The following is a 26,074-nucleotide window of genomic DNA, read 5'->3' as shown; positions in this document are numbered from 1 at the left end:
CCGTTGTTCCTCCATATGGTTAGATGTTGCGCTGACTGTGCAGAGCGCTGTGTTAGTGTGATGTAAGGGGGAGGGACCCTGCATTTAACGCATCTACTGTGTTCCTCAGTCTCTATTCACTGGCATTGTCTTGGGAGACTCGCTCGCACATACGCGCCGCTTCTGTCTCTCTCCTTCCCATCCGCCCCCTCTCGCGCGCACACTCATGCACTCAGCCATACAGGCACACACATTGACAGGGTAGCGTGGAGGATAAACCCACTCACCATTCCCGTCTCATCTTCCCCTCCCTCCCTCTCTCTCTCGCGCCGTCGTTTCTGACGCTCGGCGGAGGCAATCTGGCTGCACCCACCCAACTCTTCTTCAGCCTCGCCGAGCAGGAAACACTGCAGCAGGCATCGGCAGAGGTGGGTAGTCAAGCAACAAGACGAGCTCTCTCTTTGCTTTCCTCTCCGTCTCATCCTGCTCCCCACCTAAACGTGAGTCTATGTGTGTGCATGTACCGTGCAGCGAAAGGGAATCCTGTCTCTCCGTCTCCTTGTCTTTCCCATCTCGGCATCTGCGTGCTGCGTTAAGAGGCATATCTGCATACCGTATTGCACAGGGAGTTCAAATCTGTGTTTGCCAATGATTAATGCATGCTGTGACTGCTTGGATTAGTATTAGTCGTCATAATAACATTCAACAATTGAAAGGAGCGGATGTCTGTGAAATGCATTGAGGAATAAGCATTTGATGGCTGAATTTGAGCATCATGCTCTCACCTGCTGCAGTGCCCATCTGTTGCCCACAAATGCTGGCTTTACGCTACGCAGTCCGACATTGATGATACGTGGTCTGTTACGGCTTTAGTTACAGCGGATGAGGCTGTGTTATGGTTTCCCAGAGCTGTCATGTTATTATAAGTACCGTCTGCTAGAGAGGAAACGGCTTTTCCTGCTAGGTTGTGTGTGGATGGTGTCGCTCTGCCTCTGGGCACTGGGCCGAGGCTGGTGAACGCAAGGAAGGTGCAAGTCGCAGGGATTTGGTGCAGTAAGTTTTTAAGGGCAGCTACGGCAGAGAAAATCTTGCTTTGAAGGCTGGAGCTTGTTCTTCTGTTAATGATGCCCGTTACTTTTGTATTGTTTAATCCCAACCATGTTGTGCTATTAAACTTCATTAGTGATTGAAATGTAGAATGCATAGATATCATCACTTTGACTTTAATATTGACTTACAGAATAAACTGCAAAATGAAGTATGCAATTTCATGAAATTCCTTCATGCAGCATTGTGATTTGGTGTTTATCAGGGGTAAATACTGTTATTGTGGTTTTAGTTTTGGTATAAAAAAAAGCATAAAATAAAACAATGTAAATTAAGATTTAAAAGTAAATAATTGTTTGAGCAAACAATAGACTTTAGTCAGGGTAGCACCATAGTGAATGAAGACAAGGCTGTGAGTCATAGAAATACAGTGGTGTTCAATGGATTGTACTTTTGTTTAAAACATACTGATTGTTCATATGATAAAGTGATTCTGGGGGAAAAAAAACTTTTAGTAGACAAATCTGATTTTCATCTGTGTCAGAATCAATACGGCTGTTTAAGGTCTGTTGGTAAGGATGGAAACTTAGAAACATTTATTATTTAGAGCTGTTTGCCTAAAAATAATCACAAAAGGTAAAGTCATAAATGTTTTAGTTTCTTTAATGGTTTTTGAAATGTATAGCATGACCGGTATAGTCATTGACAGACATTGATAGTTCACAAAGTGTACTGTCTGATTCATGAACAAGTGACTCTTGTGAACTGATTCTTTCAATGCCTAATCAATATTTCATCCAAAGTGCTAAAACTATTAATTTACTTTACAGTTATCTATGTATAAATATCATGATGATCAGTATGATCCAGATATTGTTTGGTAACTTTTAAACTGTAAAGAATTATGAATGTAATTTCTGCACTGATTAAATGAATAATTTGTGACCCTGGAGCACAAAACCGGTCTTAAGGAGCACAGGTATATTTGTAGCAATAGCCAGAAATACACTGAATGAGTCAAAGTTATTGATTTTTCTTTTATGCCAAAAATCATTAAGAAAAGATCATGTTCCATGAAGATATTTTGTAAATTTCCTACATATATAAAAACTTAACTTTTGATTAGTAATATGCATTGCTAAGAACTTTATTTGGACAAATTTAAAGGTGAATATTTTGATTTGGTTTTTCAGATTCCAGATTTTCAAATAGTTGTATCTTGGCCAAATATTGTCCTATCCCAACAAACCATACATCAGTTGAAAATGTATGTATTCAGCTTTCAGATGTATAAAAAAAGACCCTTATGACTGGTTTTGTGGTCCAGGGTCACATTGTCGCATAGATACTAAGTCTGGGTCAGTATAATGCATTTGAAAAGTGAAGACAATGTCTTAAGACTACAACACCATACTGTGCCTTAAAAATTAGTCTTATTAGGGGTTTATATCAGTGTTATTAGGGGTTTAGAAAGTCTTAATTATGATTTCAGGTGGTCTTAAATATGGGGACTGAAAGACAAGAATTGTGATGAAACTTCAAAAGGCTATCCATTGAATAAATATGAGCGCTGCACATTTCAAAGTCATTTGCTGTGCTGCTTTGTGTACCATTCTGACAGCGCCTCCTGCTGGAAGAGAAACGCATAGAGTTGTAATGTGAACTGATGGATCCACAAGATAATGTGTTAGAAAAATTTAAACAATCAATTTAAACAAAGGCAGTAAAATATTTGTATGTGTTAAGTAATATAATACTTGATTGATAATAATTGTTTAAATTAATATAATTGATTTATTCTTTGAAACGTTAATATTAATTTATGCAATTGCAATGCCTTGATTTTAATAAGATTAGTACACAGTTATAGCCATAAATGCAATGGTACTAATAATTGGCAGAATTCTTTCGGTGTTTCGGTTTTCGGTCTTGGTTTCCTCTTTTTTTCGGTTTCGGCCAAGAATTTTCATTTCGGTGCATCCCTAATTATTCTTGAATGAACCATCCGTTGGAACGAATCAAATGAATATGATTCAGTAATTAAATCAGTGTCTTACCACCACCTGCTGGCAGATCGTTTCAGTTATTTAAATCATTTAATATTTCTGTGTTCAAAATTGTATATTTTTGTATACGATATAAGTCCAAGAGAAAAGCATGGAAATATATATTTTCCTCCCGTCTCATATTTATTTGTCTTACAAACATTTACTGTGTCTGGTATGATAAGAATGGGGTCTGGTGCACTGATGCAGTTGCAATGTATACTGCAAAATATATAGTGCCCATATATATATTGTGGAAAAGCTGGGGTTTCTTTACATGCTATAAAAGTAGTAGGGGGAAAAAAATCGATTTAAATCGCAAATCGGATTTTTTGTGAAAAAAATCGGGGATTTTATTTTTAGGCCATATCGCCCAACCCTGCTTATAGTATCTCAAGTTTCAGTGTCTTTCTCTTTACTGCTTAATATGAGCCACAGCATTGAGTATAATTAAAGAAAAGGCAGGATGGGAATATTCAAGGTCTTTTTCTAGATGTCTGTGTGGGTTATGTGATCCTGAGACACTGTCCAAAGATGGATGTGGGTGAGAAAGCCAGAAGAATGACAGACTGAGATGTGCTACCTAGTCAAATAATATGGGATATCACTTACTTTCCCGCAGTTGTTTTCCAGCAGATGTGCCTTAATAGTTGCCGGACTGTGTTTCAAGCAGACATGAAGGAAGCTCTGCATGTAGATTTAAGGCTCTCCTTTGAGAAAACTCCTTAACAGTTCTCTCTAATCATCCTGTGGTGCGGACGCAGAGCTGCTGTCTTGGCGCATTAGTCATGTTTGGGAGTCCCACCGGGGAGAAGGCGTGCACTTGCAGATCTGTGTAACCTGCGGCATTTATCACACCTGTCTGCATCGCAGGTGTGTGTTAATGTGTGTAGATGTGTTTGTCATTTAGACCACCCAGTAATGTTGGCACAGCTTTTGTAAGTATGGCTTATACAAGGTCCAAAATTGGCACTCACTAAGTGCCAAATATGAGTGAAACTTGGCCAGGTAGCTGTAATGTTTATTTAGGAATTTCAAAATACTACACTGTGCTGTTTTTCTGACTTAAGCAATATTAACAAATCAAAGAAATCCAGACTGCCTTCTTTTTTCTTTTTCTTTTTCTTTTTTTGCGCTTATTTCTGATAATATGGTTTTCCTTTTCTGTCTTAAAGTGTTTTCTACACAAAAAGGAAGTTGAGGCAGGACATACTGAAGGACTTGGGGCCCGGTTGCAGCCGATGTGATGAGAATACTCTTGGATATAATTATAAATGAGTGAGCAATTATTATTTCTTAACTTAAGTGGTTTGTTGCAACTGGCTGTTGTCTAGGGCTGGGCAATATATCGAACGATATTGTGAGGCGCGTTTAGTCAATGAAGCCGGTGCTTTGATTAGTAGTAAATCTCCATCACGTGCGTTCCGCTCAGGTTCCCGCTAGAGCGGCAATTGATACACAGAGACGTAAATCTCTGACACGCTACGCCATATCGAGCTAAATATCGAATGCGAGATTTTCTCAGTTCCCACTGCTTTTGTTGGGTAAATTTTAGACAGGCCTATGTGAGAGTGAATGTGAGACAGACCTATCTCTCCGGGGGTTCAGGATGCAGACCATCCCTCCACCTGTTCCCTGGCTATATTAAAGACAGCACTGATATGGCATCGACTGATGAACGGGGTTCATCTGCTGTAATGAATAGCAAATGGCTTAGTTGCGTTAGAGTTTGGGGTCTTATAAATTTTTCACTGACCTACATTTGGATGTTTATTTCTATCCTAACTAGCACGTTAATTATGTCCAGCCTCATTTGCCCAGAGCCACATTTCAGCGAAATCACAGTAGAGTTAACATCCAATTTAAAAAAGGAAACGGTAACTTGTCTTATTACGACCAAAGCTTGTAGATAGCTAACTTTGGTTGACTCGATTATTGTTCCTAAATTGCATAAGAGAATAATACAAAAGAGATGAATATACTAATTAGGCACGACTCCTTTCTCTCCTCATTATTGTCTAGAGCACACCCGTTTGCCTTTTTCTTTCGGTAGAGGCAAACACCTTGACCATCTAGATTGCACTGTTGAGCCAATATTTTTTTTTTTTTGTTTGTTTTTTTCCCCACTAATCAGCACTGCATCATCGTTGCCAATATATTGTGAGTGACCTTTCAATAATGCAAGCTCTGGTTCTGATAAAACACTGAACTGATTCTATTTCATGAACAGATTTTTGTCAGATGGCTGAGTTATCCTCTGGCCTTCCTTTTCGGTTTCCATCATATGTCTAAGTCAAGAATTTCGTGGAACATCTTGCCTTGGGAATGAAGGTCATTCCATTTGTAGTGTTTTCCTGAAACGTATTAGCCTTTTCATGACATGCATTGTGAAAGTATAATAGATTTAGTGGAGGTCTTGCAAGCACTGATGGGAATTCTGAGTGTTTCTATATTTGCTTTTCCCTACTAACTCAATTACAAAACAGTTATTGTAAAATGTTATGTAATTTAAACCATCAGTGGAGCAGGAGATGATAGGGTTACTTGTGGTGAACTCATGAGACTATTTTTGAGACCATGTTGAAATTTCTTAGCCAGATAAGCATTGCAAAACGGTTTACTTCTTAGATGAGAAGCAAATGGTCTTTTTATAACCAGTGTCAGGCTGAAAAACGCACTACATTTGTTGTAAAACGCTAATGGACAGAAATAATTGTGATTTTACAGTCTTTTAGTAGTGGCGTTTTCCATCCCAACATATTTTATAGGACCTCGTGGCCTCGAGATCTTGTGGCACGAATGTGAAAGTCCTTTATTTAAATGTATTTAAATTAAGTATTTAAGAAATCGTGATTTAAATTTTTTTTTACATTTATTTACATTTATTACTGCATATAATTAATACAAATAGAAGTTTAATTTTATAAAGTACAAGTTCATATTAAAATGCACATGCATTTTGTGTTTTTCGGTTGAATAAACTACTATTTCCTATATATATTTCATCAAGGATTTCTTTAAAAAAAATCGTGTCTTGTTTTCAAGAACCCAGTCTTGTGTCATCTCGTGGGATAAGTGTCTTGTCACACCCCTAATGTTTTAACATGATTACTGTTAGAAGTCACTTGACTTACGATAGAAATAACGCACATCTTAACATGACTTTTTTTTTATTGCAAGGCATTAGATTTGAAGCAGAATGTTTTTTTCAACAATGCACTGTAAACAAGAATAATGTTACACTGCAGATTTTTAGTTAAGTCATCTAAAATATTTTAGTTGTCACTTAAATTAACATGAAGTAACTTAAATTTTTTTGTTTAATCAACTTGAAATGTTAAGTCAGTGGAGTAACAAATTATTTTTAGTTGAAACAACTACTTTTTTTTTTTTTTACAGTGTGATGATGATAAACATCATTCAGTGAAAAACAATGGCTTTACGTTGGTGTTACGTCGCAATATTTTAAAGATATGTCTTTTCTATATACTGTATTTGTATAAATATTTATGTTTTAAACCATGGAGGTGAGCCAATGGATAGCACACAAGCAACGGGAAAACTGTGCAATATGTTAAAGTGAAAGTAAAAACTGACAGTGATTTCAGCATCTGACGTGCATTTTCTCAGAGACAATGAATGAGAGACGATTATACTTCATATGCTGATATTAATTTAGTTCCCTAATATTTTTCTTTTGCCCTGAACATGGTGGGGGAAAAAAAAGAAAGAAACGTATTTTGTGTAAGGTTTTGTTCTTGAAATAAAGCTCTTAATTTTCATTGATGACTGCAGTGTTATTAGGGGTTAAGAAAGTCTTAATTATGATTTCAGGTGGTCTTAAATGTGGGGACTGAAAGACAAGAATTGCGATGACACTTTAAAAGGTTATACATTGAATAAATATGAGCGCTGTACGTTTCAAAGTCATTTGCTGTACTGCTTTGTATACTACCATTCTGACAGCGCCTCCTGCTGGAAGAGAAACACATAGAGTTGCAAATGTGAACTGATGGATCCACAAGATAATGTGTTGTAAAAATTTAAACTATTAAACAATTTAAACAAAGGCAGTAAAATATATGTATATGTTATTTAAGTAATGTAATACTTGATTGATAATAATTGTTTAAATTAATATAATTGATTTATTCTTTGAAACTTTAATATTAATTTATGCAATTGCAATGCCTTTATTTTAGTAAGATTAGTACGCAGTCATAGCCATAAATGCAATGGTACTAATAATTGGCATAATTCTTTCGGTGTTTCGGTTTTCAGCCTTGGCTTCCTCTTTCGGTTTTTGGTTTCGGCCAAGAATTTTCATTTCGGTGCATCCCTACTCCTATCCATATTGTGTGTTTGTAAAACAGGATTCAAACAGCATATCAGTCCAAATAACAGCACAAGCCTGACTTCCACGCCTTCAGTTAGGACACCAATGTCCTGTGGGTCTTTGTTAGGAAGTGTTCCCTCCTTCAGTATGACATACACTTCCATCACAGTTTGCTCCATGGTACATTTTGACTCAATGTCTGAATCCTGTGGGGCGATTGCTTATACACTTATTGGCCACTTTATTATGTACACCTGTAAAGTAAACTTCAATCCAATACAGGAGGTTATAATTTCTCAGTTTTAAGTTGAAACTGTCAGAAAAGTGATAATTCTTCTGTTTATTATTGACGTCACAGTGGGTGCTGGTGTGTTATTGCAGTGCATTATATAAAAAATGTTATAATTTATCTTTCAACCATAACCATTTAACGTAGGTTATGTAGTTAATAGTTAGGCGTGGTAAGCATTGAATTGTGACAGAAATGCACAAATTGTAGCGGATATATTAACGTTAAGGTGAAACTTGTATCGACAGAGACAACAGAGTTTACATAAGCCTGCTTTGAAACATCGCCACAGTGTCTACTCATTATCCCACGTTACTAACTGCAAACTGGTACATTATATCAATAAAGTGCTTACCCTCAATATCAAGGATGAAGAACGTTTAAACGCAGTAGTTCAAACCGCGGGCGCTCACACAACTCCTCTTCTTCCAGCCGTATGTACCCACGTGATTCCGTCGCAGTGCTGAGCATGCGCAGTGACTCACCAGAGAGAGTTGTTGATATGAAGCGCCTCAGGCTCATTGAATCAACAAGTGCTGATCTAATTCATTTGATTATTTCTTAATTTAGTTACAAATAACAAGAATCAATCATTTAAAAGGAAGTAAACTCGTTATAATCACATTAATCAGACATATTTGTATTTTGCAAATCAAACAAGTGGCTAGTTGACTTTTTTGAGTGTGTACAGATGTGTATTTGCATTTGTCATATTCATCATGGTGTCTAATAAACCTCTAGCCAGAGGCTGTCCAGTGGGCCTTTTCTGCTGACTAAATGTTGTCCTGTATCAGTATCCGTCAAAGAGAAAGAGGTCACATTCCATCAGTCAGGTCTCTCATTGGACAATCACATGTGAATGTGCTGCAGGGTGAGCCTGAGGCGGGAAGTGGAAAGAGTGAGAATGCAAAAGGCTGAGATAGAGGTAGTGAAAAGAAAATAGTGCACACACACATAAAGACCGAGAAAAATAGTATTCAGAGGGGAGAACTGGAGAGGCACAAGGCAGGATGACTATTGCTGAGTAAAGCTGCTTCTCTGCTATGCAGTCGGTCTCTAACCAATCGCAGCTTTGCTGCGTGACTGAACTCACCAATTGGATCAGCCTCTGTTTGTGTGTGTGTGTGTGTGTGTGTGTGTGTGTGTGTGTGTGTGTGTGTGTGTGTGTAGGCATCTTTGCTCCAGTATGTCCCGTGTAAAAGGTGAGTGAGAAATCAAAGGTGTCAGTGCTGATGGTTTTGTTGCAGTAGATTATGATGATGCACTTTTACACGATTACGACCCACACTGAAACGCTGCGGCCTATTGACAACTATCATACTGGGATCAGTTCGACAGAATGCTGATTCACGCTACAGATTATGTGTCATGCGATCGAAGCATTGCAACTCATTCAGAGCTTTGAAATGAGTGAATGCTAGTGATGATTTGCCAGTGTGATATTTGGTTATTTTGATATTATCAGCATTAGTGTGTCCGCTTTGCAGATCTATCTATTATAGTGGCAGTCAGACAACTTGCTTTGTAGATACTGAAAAAAACAACAATATTTGTTGACCACCAGTGCACTTTTTTTTAATGATGTGTATTGCGTTACAGAATTGAACCCATGTCAGCATAGTATTTTGCTCAGACATTAGTATGCACTCATACCACGCAGAACTTTACATTAGTTTGCTTCTGCCCACACAATCTGCACTGCTGCTGTATGTACAACTGCAGCTGACACCCCTTCAAAGGCTTGCACGATCACTCATAGGTGTCTCTGTAGAAAACCCCAGCATGCACAGCAAACCTGAGCCACTTTAAATTTGTGTTAACCATTTAACTGTATACTGCCGATTTGCTTCTCCCTAAGCTCTGGTTCTGTGCTGCTTTCATATCCATACTATAATGCATGTGCATTGCTTGTTTTTTTTGTTTTTTCATTCTGAAGCATATTGCAAGATGTTGATTAAGTGTGAAATTAGTGCTTTTTCTTTTTTTTTGAAAAGAGCAGTCAGGAGACAAATGTCCTTCGGGCAGATGCATTGAAAACAGCCCAGATCTGAGTCACATGTGTGGACATGTATGTAATTAGACAGATGGCCCGTGTTTTTGTTCATGTGTTTATGGATGTTATATATAGATGTTGGTTGGGTCCTTCAGGCGGAGAGGCCAACACAATGTGTCACTTCGGTTAGGGTCGAGTGTAAAGGAATGTAACACGCTCTCATGTATAGTAGAATTTTGTTTAGATTTTAAAAAATTGTTATCCTATTACTAACTGATTATTCAGTCGCCCAGTAGTAAATACCATTCAGGTTTGTAAAGAGGAACTGATTTTAGTGGTACAATCTTCTGATAGCAGTATTTATTTGTAATTTAGCCAGGTTTCCCATGGCCAACTAGGACTGGGTGGTATACCTTTTCATACCGAATACCGGTGTTTTTTTTTTTTTTTTAAATGATATTCATTTTTCATATACCCCAATACCGGTGAGTGTGTGCGTACAAAGCGCTGGGAACACGTATGTTGACGCAAACAGAAACCGCAGCTTGCACGTGCTTGTCTGAAGCAACACATCTGCGGTGTGAACGTATTTCAGTATATCTGAGAAAGACCCAGGGTTAGTGATTTGCAAAACTTGTAATGCCGAAATTTCAAGAGGGGGTGTGTCTGCAGTCGTGCGCGCAGTGATGATGAGAGCAGAGATCGGCGCATTGCGCGCAGACAGATGTAGCTTTCAGTTACGTCGCAATTACCATTGCATTTATGGCTATGACTGTGTACTAAATCTTACTAGAATCAAGGCATTGCAATTGCATAAATTAATATTAAAGTTTCAAAGAATAAATCAACTATATCAATTTAAACAATTATTATCAATCAAGTATTATATTACTTAACATACATATATTTTACTGCCTTTGTTTTACAGCGTTCAGCAATAGCCAATCACAGACATGTATGTTGATTTGATTATCACTGTGGCCAATCAGAGGAGGCTATGTTACAATCCACTCACTAACCAAAGTGCCGGTTTCAGTTTTGCTGATTTCTACACTTTTGCGAGCTCTCTTATTAAAACAAAGAAAGTGTTGGCATTATATAAATAAGAGATTAATTGTGCAGTGTAAAGGTTATTTTATTACTTTTTAATAACTTTATGAGATTGCGATGAACTACTCTAGGATGAGTGATAGCTTTCCAGTGACTGTAACGGGAGCGCCTATTGCGCACTTTCTTGACTATAATTCATTCAGAATTTGAATACATTCACTCACGGATTCACTCTATAATAACCCAATAACGCCACTTGCCATTGAGTTGCATATACTACATCTGTTTACTAAGGTGAAGCAAAATATGTCTGTACAGCCACACTGCACGTGTCAACACGCATGCGTGAGTAAACAGATAACTTACAAATAGCATTATTTCTTTCACCATGCAGCAAACGTAAAAAAAAAAAAAGAATAGAAAAAAACCCTTTTAAACCGTTTAATTAATAGTAATAATCGGTTAAAATTCTTACTGTCGGTTAACGGTTAAACGGTCAATATGAGCATCCCTAGTTAATACTAATCCGGTCAATGTAAGCCAATATAGTGCAGTAATTATTCTCTAATTTATTAGGAAATGTGGTTAACACCTAGTCATGCATGGAAAAAAATAAATAAATACCGTCATATACCGTGATACCGTATAATTTTGAAAAATACTGTGGTATAAATTTTTATAAAGCTCTATGACCAACCTACATGCAATGTGCTTGCCTTGCATTAGATCATTGTTAAATCATGTCAAACTCATGTTAAACTCAAGTGTTCACTTAATCAACGTTCGCTAGTATAGACGTTTTTCCTGAACACAGAAGTAAGTCCGACTCTTAACTGAAAGAATGCTTTGCATTTCCGGTCTGCATTGTTTCTAGTCAAATTAGAGTATATTCCAAGCTAATAAACTAATGTTAAACCTATTAAAGTGTTTTTAAAAAGCACATGGCTCCATAGCGCCATCAGTTGGCAATATCCTAATGACCGTCATTTGTCAGTGCCTCACTTTAATGAGTGTGTAGATGACACAAAGCAGCGGACGTTAGCTACGTTAAAAACAGATGGACGCTATTTGAATGGGTTCCTATGGAGACCGGAACAGAAAAGCATTCAATCTGACGTTAGAATTCGTAATGGCGGCGCTCATCGTTTACTCAGGAAAAAGGTCTATAGACGTTGATTAAAATCAACTGAATCAGTAGGCAGTGACCAATAACTACAAATATAATATTGTAAACAGAATTCCTCAAATAATAGTTAGTCATTACATATTAGCCTGTCATGCTATTTTTGTTCTTTATCATGACAACCACTTGCACAACTGAGTTTAAAGGGATAATTCATCCAAAAATTTAAATTTGATGTTTATCTGCTTACCCCCAGGGCATCTAAGATGTTACTTTAGTAGAACACAAACAAAGATTTTTAACTCAAACTGTTGCAGTCTGTCAGTCATATAATGGCAGTCAATGGGACCCACGGCTTTGGGGGTCAAAAAAACTTACACAGACAACCAAATTAATCCCTGTGGCTTGTGATGATACTTTGAGGTCTTAAGACACAAAACAGTCAGGCTGTGCAAAAAACTGAACAGTATTTATATATATATTTTTTTTTACCTCTGATTCACCACAATGTCCAACTGTCCTCACAACAGCCGCTGTGTGACGTGAGAAGTTTTGTCTAAAAAAAGTACACTGAATTATCAACTAAAATGTTATGATAGTTTTTGGTTCGATGTATATTCAAACTAATGAATCCTTAAAGGGATTGTTCACCCAAAAAAAAAAAAAAATTTTTGTTTATCTGCTTACCCCCAGGGCATCCAAGATGTAGGTGACTTTGTTTCTTCAGTAGAACACAAACAAAGATTTTTAACTAAAAACCGTTGCAGTCTGTTAGTCATATAATGGTAGTGGATGGGCACCAAACCTTTGAAAGTAAAAAAACAAAACAAATCCAAATTACACCCTGCAGCTTGTAACGATTCATTGATGTCCTAAGACACGAAACGATTGTTTTTTTTTGCAAGTAACTGAACAGTATTTATATCATTTTTTTTACCTTTGATACACAGCCATGTCCAGCTGTCCTAAATGCATCCACTGCCTACACCTACATCTTGGATGCCCTGGGGGTAAGCATATTCAAACATCAACTTGAACATCAAATTTTTGGGTGAAATATCCCTTTAACTTTAAAATCAGTATTTTCAATATATTGCCTTTTACCAAAAAATTGGATTCCAAATACAAAAATCTCATAATTACACTTGAAGTATTGTTAAAATGTAATAGTTATTAATTTACCTCTAAAAAAGGTAATAGCAAAAAAATTACAATGTAAGCAAAATCGTAATAGGTCAATATAACCCTTCTAAAATTTGGGAAGAGGACAAAATTCTGAAAATACAATATGAGAATTAATTGAACAATTACTAGAAATGCATACCTTGGATATTATACAATTTATTATACAATACACATTTTTTGGAAAAAGACACATTTCAAACTCTGACTTTGGATCATTTCTATTGAATGGCCTATAACGTATAGATGCAAAATATAATGTAAACAGTATATGCCCAACATGTTTTTACTGTCTTACTGGAAAGCTCACGTAAACAAACATGTTTTGCAGTCATATGAAGCACATTAATCTGCAAAATAAACCTAATTGCAATGAATGTCTGGTAATCTATATATTAATGATTACATTGTGGGATGCATCAGTACTTTTTATACCCATAATAATGAGTTGGTTTAGTGTTGTCTCTTTGTAGGTGCTGTCCCATTGGCATGTATTTGTCTTTTCCTCTCCAGCTGAGGGTAAAGCTGTCTCACGTCTCTTCTACCTTCATCACTGTTAGAATGGCTGTGCCTAGTCAGCTCTTTGCTCTAATCTCTCTTCAACTGCAGTTTTCTTTGCTTTCCTCTCCTCCCTCCTCTTCCTCAGTGTGTGTGTGTGTGTGTAGGGTAGCTGCTGCAGGCAGCCTTTTTCTGGGGGCGGGTTTTTCAGTCTGCTTACAGCACTCAGCACAGCGTGCTGCATTTGGCCACGTTTCATTAGTAATTCTGGACCATTCTCGCAGCATTTCCCCCTCAGTTAGCAGTGGCATTCGTCAGAATGGTATTTCAGCATCCTGGGGGGAAGATTTAATCAGTTCCTGCTCGCACAATAGCTACCAGCAAAAACAAAACAAGACCGGACAATTTTGAATTATTTAACAGCACTTCATTTGAGAGATACTGACATGTAATTGTAATACACCCCTGACTTTCTCCACCACCTCTCCTCGAGCTCCGGAAGGTTATTTAACATCACTACGTTCATCTGGCTTTGCTTCATGTGTTTGTTTATAAGTGCATTCATGTGTAGAGGATGTATGGGCGACTGCTATGTCGGGTGCTCTGAGAGTTCCGATAGTTTACCTGCATGAGTGTAAATCCTCCTAGTGATTTGATGACCTAAATGTTTGGACAGCCCTTGTTGTTTTGACATAGCCGGAGGTGTTTTCAGGTGTGTGTGATTAGGGCTGGGCGCTATAGCTTTTCATACCGAATACCGGTGTGTTTTTTTTTTTTATGATATTCATTTTTCATATACCCCAATACCGGTGAGTGTGTGCGTACAAAGCTTCGAGAACATGTATGTTGACACAAACAGAAACCGCAGCTTGCACGTGCTTGTCTGAAGCAACACATCTGCGGTGTGAACGTATTTCAGTATATTTGAGAAAGACCCAGAGTTAGCGATTTGCAAAACTTGTAATGCCGAAATTTCAAGAGGGGGTGTGTCTGCAGTCTTGCGCGCAGTGATGATGAGAGCAGAGATCGGTGCATTGCGCGCAGACAGATGTAGCTTTCAGTTACGTCGCAATATTTTAAAGATATGTCTTTTCTATATACTGTATTTTTATAGATATTTATGTTTTAAACCATGGAGGTGAGCCAATGGATATCACACATGCAACGTGAAAACTGCGCAATATGTTAAAGTGAAGGTAAAAACTGACTTTCAGCATCTGATGTGCATTCTTTCAGAGACAATGAGACGATTATACTTCATATGCTGATATTAATTTAGTCCCTTAATATTTTTCTTGTGCCCCGAACATGGTTGGAAAAAAATAAAAAGAAACGTATTTTGTCTAAGGTTTGTTTTTGAAAGTCTTAAATAAAGCTCTTAATTTTCATTGATGACTGCAGTGTTATTAGGGGGTTTATGAAAGTCATAATTATAATTTCAGGTGGTCTTAAATGTGGGGACTGAAAGACAAGAATTGCGATGAAACTTCAAAAGGCTATCCATTGAATAAATATGAGCGATGCATGTTTCAAAATCATTTGTTGCGCTGCTTTGTGTTAGGGGTGTAAATATTAATCGATTCGTATCGATGCATCGATTATGCAGCAGCCGATTCAATGCATCGATTCGTCCGTAAGAGTATCGATTAATGTGTTTATTTTGCCGCCTGTTTGTTCACTTGTCTATTTTTAGAATCCGTTCCGACCTTTCTTTTACTGTCTATGGCTCCGACGTAAGCGTACTACCTACTCCTAAGCTGCAGGTGGCGCTAACCTCATTGTCTTCTACTTCACACGTGTTACTTTCGTTTCACAGTCCATCTATGATGTTGTTCATGTTCACAGACCTCACGTTGTCTGACTTTCAAGAGCGATGATTTTGAACTGATTTTGTGGAGTAGTATTCTATTTGCAGTTCATCTACTGCAGAGGATGTGTGACCATTACCTCTTAATAAGATGCAAATTGTATTTTCAAAATGTAACCAATTTTGTATAAATGAAACTTTTTAAAACAGTGAATAGGCTAATTGGCCATAGTAGACCTGCACTATAAGCATTAGCCTTTTTTTTTTCTTATTACAATTTATCTGATTGCACTTTGTAGATGCAGTAACTTATATTTGCTGTTCTATTTGCAGTGCATTGAGCACAACTGCTTTAGTGTAACATACACATTATGTGAATAGAATACTGTTTCTGTATTCTCAATAAAAGGCAAATTATTTACTATTTTTGTTGATTTATTTGAAACTTAATAGATGATATGTAAAAATATCTAGTATCGAATCGCATCGTATCACAGGGAATTCTGAAGTATCGAAAATAATCGAATCGTTGGCTTAAGAAATCGGTATCGTATCGAATCGTCTTGAAGGCTCCGATTTACACCCCTACTTTGTGTACTACTATTCTGACAGCGCCTCCTGCTGGAAGAGAAACACATAGAGTTGTAAATGTGAACTCATGGATAATGTGTTATAAAAATTTAAACAGTTTAAACAAAGGCAGTAAAATATATGTATATGTTAAGTAATATAATACTTGATTGATAATAATTGTTTAAATTGATATAACTGATTTATTCTTTGAAACTTTAATATTAATTTATGCAATTGCAATGCCTTGATTCTTGTAAGACTTAGTACACAGTCATAGCCATAAATGCAATGGTACTAATAATTAGCATAATTCTTTCGGTTTTCAATTTCGGCCAAGAATTTTCATTTCGGTGCATCACTACATCATATGTAAATGTGGTCAGGCTAAAGTTGTAGCCGCAGGAGGCAACACAAGCTAGGGCTGCACGATAGGTCGTTTCAGCATCGTCATCGCGATGTACGCATGCGCGATAGTCACATCGTGGCAGTCACGATGCAGGGCAAAAAAAAAAATGTGTGTGTCTGATTTTAAAATGTACTTTCTATATTTCTAAACTTTCTATTCACGGATCTATATTTGTCTAAAATAAAGTAATTAACTCATATTTAAGGGTTCTTTAAAAACCACAATGCACACGTTGCTTCGCCTACTTCATGCATGCAGTCTCTGTGTGCGCATGGCGAAATGAGCGCGGGACGGGAGAAAAGCGCCGAAATGGAAGATTTGGTCGCAAAAAGAAACGCAACGTCGGTCATATGGAAGTATTTTGGATACAAAAGGGATGCTGCTGACCAAAAACAGGTGCTTTGTCGGGAGTGCCTGGCAGATGTTGCCACAACTCGCGGAAACACTACGAATTTAAGGGACCTTTCACATGTCGCGCCTAAAAACGCGTGGAAAACGCTAGGCGCGTCGCTTTCTCCTTCTTTCCAAAGCGTTCTGTAACTTGAGTGGCAGAGTGGCGTCTGCCGTTGCTAAGCAACCATGACCCGCGCTCTCCTAAAGACGTGGAAGTTTCAGCAAAGATAAATAAACAAAGATAAATGGATTTCCAAAACTAAAAATTGCTTGCAGTAGCTCTGCTGCTAAAAAATGTTATCCCTGTAACAGCTATGATCAGCTGTTCCTCCATCTTGGCTAAGCTTTTAAAGTTTTTCGTGAAAGGAAGAAGCTGATTTTCCTTTCATCAGGGTAAAAGAAACATTCATTATTAATTTCATATTAGAGCCTTGATTTGCCTGAATTGACAGTGAATAAGGTGAGTCAAACTGTTTATGAAACTACCCAAAATAAGCTTTAAAAAGTATTTTATTTCAGGGTTTTGATTATACTGTACTTTTACTTTTTTATTCTTTGAAAATGCTTACAAAATTACCCCAATTATTCTTGAATTATTATTTGATTTTTAAGCAGTTCAAAACAACCTGATGAACATAAATGAATTTGTACACATCGCAATATATATCGCAAGAAACAAATATATCGCAATGTAATTTTTCCCCAATATCGTGCAGCCCTAACACAAGCAATTTGCTTCACCACCTCCGCCACAAACATGTCATATAAAAATACTGTCACATACCGTGACACCGTATAATTTTGAAAAAATACCGTGATATACATTTTTGGTCATACCGCCCAGCTCTATGTGTGATGCACAGATGCATATAAGGAGTGATGGGTTCTCTCTCTCACACACATTTGTACTGACACACTGGCCTTTTCCTGTAGGGTACAGGTGACTTCTCTCTCGCTGGTTGAGAATTGCATTTATTTATGACTGTATTTGTCATATTAGCATCTATCTTTTTCTTCTTTTCTTTTTCTTTTCTTTTCATGATAACACAATAATACTATACACTATGGTTCAATAGTTTAGGGTTGGAAAGATTTCATCATTCATTCAGTCGGTTTGTTCAAACAGCCGATTCATTCAGAAACAAAGCAAGTGATTGTTTTTATGAATGACTCACTGAATCATTGGCTCACCTGATTCGTTCAAAACTGGATTCATTCAGTAATAAAACACTGCTCTGTGTTGCTCGGAAATGCACAACAGTTCTGCTGTGGCTCTGTTGGTTTTATTTTTATTGGTGAAATTGAGCAAAAACAGACAATTCTGACAATATTGTGGCTAAAATGTAATGCAATTTTAGATTAATATTTATTCAACTGTTGTCTATAATCAATATCACATTTGCAGTGCAGATATTAAAAAATAAAACGCTTTTTCTTGTGTGATAGTATAGGACAGACTTATACAAAGGCATTTTTTGCCCTCATTTTTTAGAATATTAGGTTCATATGTGATGCGATCTAGGAAAACACAACACATGGTTCACAGTTTTACCTTTTTAGGTTTTGATACCTTATGAAAGCTGGGTTCAAGCACTTTCCAAAACGTTTCTTGTCCATAGCTTGAACGTAACAAGTTATAGCTATCTTAAGTTGGCTGATTACTAAAATCGGTTTCAATTTGAGACTGGTTTTAATTTTCACTTCACGGGTTTAACGAGAGCTTTTCTGTCAAGTCAGGAGCTCTATACTTCATTATTACATAAACAGATGCAGTCTGAACTTTTGATCACCCCTTCTATGTTTAGATGGCATGAATAATGTAACGTTACCTTGTAGTTTACATTTAGAAAAGTAAGCGCAGCGCTAGGGCTGTCGCGGTTAAGGAATTTCCCTTGCGGTAATTTTGAGTGGCTCAGTAGCGCGGTATTACCGCCATATATATATATATATATATATATATATATATATATATATATATATATATATAATTGTGTGTAGGCTGTTACAATGTAAGGTCATATTCAGAAATCAATAAACCGAAACCAAATCGCGTTGATACATGAAGTGAAGTAAACAGTACTTACATAGAAACCTAGCCAGAAAGAAATGCAAATTTTGAAGAAAAATGTCAGACATATTTAGAGGCTTTGCATCTGAAATCTTCGTACATACAACAGTTAGCGCGCACCCTCGAGTCTGACTGGACGAGAGACTTTCTGTCAGTATTTCACCTGCGTGTTCTAGGCGAGCTGTCAGTGAGTGCAGTTTCATTTTTACGCCACAAGATGGAGGCAAGAGACTATTATCTTTGAGTAAGTCTTTAAACCGTTCATTCAACTACACGTTCAAAAACGCTTATTTATTCAAAGAGAGACGTAATGAAACGAAGTTGAAATCATTTTAACTTTGATCGCCACTTTTAAAGGCTCAGCTGACCAGCAGAGCACCGATGTTAAGACAGAGATTTCACTTTCCTTGGACATGACAAGCTAGTTTCACATACATGCCTGACTCGGTCTGAAAGACAGACGCAGGTAATCGCACAAGCTCAGTCGATCTCTCTCTCATTCGCTGTCTGTTTAGGCTTGTTAAGTGCATATCTACTGAGCCTCATAACAGACACATTATGTAATCATTAATAACTTATTATTAATTTAATATTCAGCACACAGGCATTAAGTGAGAAGGGCAAATCCTTAGGAAAAAAGAAAACAGGCAAATATCGCGGTTGCTGCGGTTGTTGCATTCCTCTGCGGTTATGCACGTCAATAGCGCGGTATTGCGATATTGCGGTTATCGCGACAGCCCTACGCAGCGCAACTGTTGGCATACCTATTCATATAACAGACTGTCATCGTGTCTCCTCTTTATTAACTTTATCTGATCCTTCATCTCTAGATTTGAAATCATCCATTATAACATCACCAAGATTGAGGAGATTGAAATGAGTAAGATTGTTTAAGTGAGCAGCTACAGTACTTCAGACTGTGTTGTTGCGCTTCACCATGTCACGATATATATAAAAAAAAAAAAAAAATTAGCTTGCCATAGTTTACACAAGACTGGTAGGGAATGTGCATTGATGCACCTTTATTAAATATGTTACATTACGTTATGTTATTTTCATTTACGTTATGTTATTTTGACAAGATATAGACAAGATATTATAGAATAATAATTTAATGAAAACCTAATTTTGAAAAAAAAAAAAAAAATTGACATTGACAAAAATTGACAAATTGACACCTACTTTTTGAAATTCCTGAAAATGTCCCAGCGCGACATCCAACGGATTTTCCCCGATCACATCCAGTGTTGGGCCTAACGTATTCCAAAGAACACAATTTACGTAATATTACTTTTTCCAAGTAACTAGTAAAGTAACGCATTACTTTTTATTTTACAAGAAAATGTTACTTTTTCAAATAAGTAACGCCAGTTACCCCCCCCCCCTTTATTGATTAAAAGGCTCCCCTGTCCCCATGTTAAGAGAAATTGTGTAAGATGTTACTTTAGTTCTAGAATAAATGTGAACATGCAAAAAATAATCTCACTCACTAAAAAAAACAGATACAGTATTCCTCAAAATGAATGAAAACGGTGAAATTAAACACAAACCTGCAATAATTAAATGTTAAATAATACAAATATCCTTTATGTATGTTTTCCTTTTTTTTTATTGCTTAAGCGTTTTTTTTCTTCTGCGGGCTACTGTACAGATGTGAATTAACTTTTCTCTAAGCCTGAGGCTTTTGGTGTGAAAAGGCTTTTACATTTGCCAAAAATAGAACTTTTTATATTAAAAACAAACAAGCAAGCCCTGCCCAGATTTAAAAACTAACGCATTACTTTCCATTAAAAAGTAACTAAGTAACGGAATTAGTTACTTTTTTAGGGAGTAACTCAATATTGTAATGCATTACTTTTAAAAGTAACTTTTCCCAACACTGATTACATCACATATAACTAGGGGTGGGTATCGTTTGAATTTTATCGATTTCGATTCCGATTCCGATTCCACTTATCGATTCCGATTCTTTTCGATTCCCAGTTTCGATTCCGATTTAGTAAAAAAAAAAAACAACAACAAACACAAAAGTCAAACATTAATATAATAAACATGTTTATTTTCAGTGCTAGCTTGCAACATATTATTTTATCACAGGGGTTCTCAACCTTTTTTATATCAGGGCCCCCTTCTTCTTGGGTCAATTTTGCAAGGCCCCCCTATGCCTGACATTTCCTCTAAAGTGTTTATTTTTGAAACTTTTTTTATTAACCTAAACATTTGTTTTGCCTTTTTATTTTTCTCCTGCATGTTATAAAAAAAAACCTAACAAACTTTAAATTAAAGCTATACTTTTGAATTTAAAAGAAAATCCTCTGCTCTAACTTTTTAACATGAATACACACATACAGATTTAAAGCACCTAAATTATTTAATTCAGACATTCTTCACAACTTCAGAGTACTCTTTCTTAAGTGACTGAATATCTACTGTTTGTATTTATTATAAAATAAACATATAAATGAAAAATACAGTAAATACATTGTAAATCTGTTTATGCTGGTGCTCATATGTGCTTAAACACACCTGACCCTTACAAGATCCACCTCTATGGGTAAGCATTCATTATAAAAAAACTCACAGGACATTCATTTTGAAAACTATGCAAATATTTTGAAATTTCACGCAAAAATACTATGGATCAGAGCACCGAAAGCATGAATAGTTTGTGAATCAACAGAGGACTTATGCGTGCCTAATGTACGACTCCGATATACAAGAATAATTACATTAGGCGCTCGCGAGTTCGTTACTATTACTCTGATCATCTTTGCCTTTACATTAGCGGGAGGGTTTGTTTCATGCAGCCAAGAGATAAAGTAGATGCCTGTCTTCCCGCGGGGGTATAAGTGACTTTTATGTGGGCTTTTGCGGGACGAAATAACATATATTCCTTCTGGAGTGGGCGGGCGCAGGACTAAAATCCGTCCCTTGCAGATCTCTAAGATGAAGTTTGCGTGCAGCGGTAGATTTGTCTTCGCTTTTTACAAAGCGTAGACACACTTTTAAACTCTTACCGTGATCCATCTTTTCGACTGATGTTTACATTACCACGTAAAGTCCTGGCAGATTGCACGCGCGGAAGGTCCTGGCAGATCACTAGATGGAAAAAATGCAACCAGGAATCGAAACGAGGAATCGAAATTTTAATATTATAACAAGTATCCGATTCTTTATCTTAAGTATCCGATTCCAGAATCGGAATCGATTTTCGATTCCCAACCCTACATATAACTACTTTCTAATAGGCTACATTGTCATGTTTGTCAGTAAGCAACTGCGTGCAATGTAAGATAATGTACAGGTCTGGGCAGAATGGGGTGCATTAAATGTGTTAATTTTAAAACGTTTTTTTTTTTTTCCCATAATTTATTGCACCCAATAAGTGTGTCTTTATAATAGCCCTATTTCAAACACTTTCTGTGACTGTGTAAAAAAAGTTTGTCATGTTTGATCAATTAACTGTATTGCACAATCTTGCACCAAAGGTTTTTTTTTTTTTTTTTTTTTTTTGTATACCAGCTAAACATCTGAATAGTTTGTGCATATGCTGATTAAGTGTTTTTTGGAGTGTTTAGAGGAAACCACAAAGTCAGATTCATAGCAATGAGCATGAATTCCTTTGTTCGATTGTTTGGGATGTTTTTAAACAGGTTTTGTGCTGTCATTATCCCCATGAATGCTGCCGCTGCTTCCCGTCTGTCCTTCGCAGACCTGACTCCTCATGCCTGTCTCCTCTCCAGACAGAGAGATATTGATCTCAGGGCTATTCTTTACATTAGTGAGTGCAGCACAGTGCACAGGGTTATTTTTACTCTATCCCCGCCTACTCAAATGAACACCTATGCGGAACCGAATCCCCGCCTTCCCTTTGTAGCAGCGATCCCCGCGTATCTGCATTTCCCTTCACCCTTCATGTAGCACCGCAAAGCACATTGAAGATCGGTGACCTTTCAGAGCGCTGCACGCTCAAGTGGACAATCAGCCTGACACAATACATCATGCGGGGCTGATTCAACCATCTCCTAGATAACCCACAAAGGAAGGCAGTCAACTTTATGAAGTAGCCTAGATTCATCTGAATACCTCACCTTTGCAGCAGTGCTTTAGCGCTGTGGCTCTCTGCAAAGCCAGCGGGTTGAGCACATCTCTGAAGTCAACTGTGCCAAATGCAGGGGAGTGAAGCTGGCACAGCGAGAGTCTGTGTTTTTGGTGAGATGGAAAAGAAACTGAGGGTGAGAGCCAGAGAGGGCTTCCCCAACCTCACTGCAGCATCTCTGCAGTAGTGAATGAGAAATGTCATAAATCATATTAGAGTGGTTGTACGGATCTGGAATCAGTTCTCTGCCTTCCCTATATAACATATGTATTTTATTTATTTATTTTTATAAAATGGGACTAGTTCTTAGTCACCAACCTGCTAGTTCACTAACTCATTGGTTGATGTATGGAGACATTAACTTGCTCCGATCATTCTGTCCCAAGATGGAAGTCTGAGCCAATTGCGAGGTCACCCTGTCTCCAGCAGAGTCAGATTAGATCGACTGAGACCATAAAAAGGGCTATTTATGGATTAGGAGAGCTTTATACGGCATCGCCTTTAGGGACCAGTATCTGGACATCTGTTTGGAGGCCAGCCGTCACTGTGTCTGCTGCAGGATGGAATCAACATAGATTAGACGCTTGTGTCACACAGACCATTCATTGAAGTGATTCAAGGGCACTATGGGACATGTCTTGAGTTGGGGAGTACATTAAGAATGGTTTATGTTCAAGGATATAATAGTTATATATATAATAGTTTTGGCAAAAATGAAAATTTGCTTGAAATATACTCCCTTTTTAGGCTATCTAAGATGTAGATGATTTTGTTTCTTTGTCAGAAGAGATTTGGAGAAGTCTAGCATTCCGTCACTTGCATACTATTGGAAGTGAATGGGTGCCATTAGAATGAGGGTCCAAACAGCTGATTTAAAAACATCACAATCCACAAATAATCCACACCACTCCAGTCCATCAATTAACATCTTGTGAAGCAGAAAAACTGGTATGTAAGAAACATATCTATCATTTAAGAAGTCTTAATTTTAAGCCATTGCTTCTTGCCAAAATATAGGGCCATATGATTTCCGCGGAAAGAGATGCAGAAACACGGACAGAATCATGGAATCCAGACATTAAAATGGAATTTACTGTATAACACGGAATGTCACAGAATTTATCAAAATTAGGTAATTACACCTAAATTAAATCGCAATATGAATGAGTATATTTGAAAATTAAGCCTCAAAAACACTTCATGAGCATTGTACCGTTTCATTTGAGTAAAACTAGCATCATATCATACACACACGGGAGTTACTGTAGTAAAGGTATTCATGGCAACCCGTCAAAATAAAAGTTTGGTTTAACTTGAAGACATTCTGCCACAAATATATTACTATTGTTAGGTATAATGTACATACTACTACTACTACTACTACTACTACTACTACTACTACACTCTTAAAAATAAAGGTGCTTCACTAGGGCTGGTCCGAATACCATTTTTTGAGCTTCGAAGCTTCGGTAGTAATAAACATCGAATATTCGAAGCTTCGGTGGGAGGGGCTGAACATATTCTTCTCTCTAATAAAGGCAGGAATCTCTGTATGCCTTTCTGATTGCATTTTTATTATATCGAGAACAGTACATTCAAACGATTTTTGCTGTGGACCCAAGGGAGTGCCGTGTTGCATGTTGGTGTAATATGGACACACCACACGTTCAGAATTAATAAATTGTAATAGAACATTGCTAGTTGGATGCGGCGCGCCTCACGCAGGCAGAGCTTATATGCTTCATGAACGGAAACCGCGCTAGTGATACAAAACACACAGGTCTGTTAAGTGCAATACTTTTAATAAGGTAGCCTAACATTTTTTAACAAATAAATCACTCCCAAATCAGAAATTAGCACAGTAATTATGGCACCGTAAAGGGTAGGCTGTTTAAAAAAGAAGAACGAAAAAAATGGCGCGGTGTTTATATAGCCTATAAATAAATTATTCATATCTAAATGATTTATTAATAAATATATACACATTATATATAACGTTTGTGTATATAAGCCTATATAAAATACATAGCCTAAGTATATTATTTTGAAACCCAAAATAAATGAGGCCCAAACATTTTTAACAAAGGTGCGTGTTTATTTGAGCACTTCAGTCAGTGAACAATCAGCCTACAAAACGCTAAAATAAATCAAATAAATTATACATTTAAATATGAATCTAGCCTAAATAAGAATGTTAAATCGGCTATTAAACAAACATTCGTTGCAAACATTACTAAAACTTTGCCCGGACCTTCTCCGACAGCTCATCAGAATTACTGGCCCGAGTCTGACTGGAACCGGTCTGTTTTCTCTTTCTCTTCCCCATTGCACAGCTGTTGTTTTTAATAGCAAAGTGATTACATTTATTTTCGTTTATGTAGTTTATAAAGTTAATTTAGAAATATATTTGGAACACTTTTTATTTGTTAAATTTAAGTTTTTGTCTTTTAAAGTAACGACCAAGTCATCACGATTTCAATTAAAACCCAGATATAAGCACGCTTTGCAGAACATGAAGCGCCAGCCAGCGCTATGTGAAACTTCATTTTTGCTCATAAAGGTAAGACTAATATATCATCCGAAACTATAAAAAAATAATTTTAAATCGAAAACAAAACTCTTCCTTTAGCTATAGGCCTAATGCATATGCATTTAGGTATTAAAGGCGAGTCCAATGAGCAAATGGCATCAGGGTCGTCCACTTCATCTTTTTTGTCAAATACTAGTTCATTAATAAATAATTCAAATATGTCCTTACTTTTCCCCGACACATTCATGGTAATTATTCTTGCTGGAGCTTTGCGGCCAGCTTACTGCGTGCATTTAAATGCAGAGGCGCGGTTGTCATTACGACAGTCACAGCCCTAGTTTTGCTTCAACCATTCAAGTGGGTCCGACTGTAATTTATAGTGTCTCTTAAATATTACTCAATTTCTCACTCTCTCTGTCTCTCTCTCTCTTTTTTTTTTTTTTTTTTTGCTGTTTCTGTGTTAGTGGCGCAGCAGCCTGATCTTCTTCATTCATTTAAGCGCGAATGAGAACCGTTTCGCGGAGGATGCAAAGTGTATGAAAAAAAAAAAAAACGACTATTCGAATCTCAAATTTTAAAATCGAATGCCAACCCACCGAACGAATATTCCAATATTCCAATATTCTGGTCCAGCCCTATGCTTCACGATGCCATAG

At 37.0% G+C, this 26,074-nt stretch overlaps 1 protein-coding gene across 2 annotated transcripts in view; it reads left to right on the top strand.

Moving 5' to 3' along the window:
• Positions 1 to 26,074, top strand: part of kcnab2a (potassium voltage-gated channel subfamily A regulatory beta subunit 2a) — a 142,557-nt gene that overhangs the window by 9,934 nt on the left and 106,549 nt on the right. Inside the window, exon 1 of one of the 2 annotated variants that reach the window (XM_073825594.1) lies at positions 149 to 407. The exons of the other annotated variant lie outside the window; for it this stretch is intronic. The gene's annotated coding sequence lies outside the window, so the exon portion shown is untranslated. Of the gene's footprint in view, positions 1 to 148; positions 408 to 26,074 lie in introns of those variants that run through there. 2 annotated transcript variants of the gene reach the window in all.

The sequence above is a fragment of the Garra rufa genome, chromosome 20, assembly GCF_049309525.1.
Source record: "Garra rufa chromosome 20, GarRuf1.0, whole genome shotgun sequence".
Lineage (NCBI taxonomy): Eukaryota > Metazoa > Chordata > Actinopteri > Cypriniformes > Cyprinidae > Garra > Garra rufa.
Note: the sequence above shows the minus strand (reverse complement) of the source record. Positions and strands in the feature narration are given on the sequence as shown.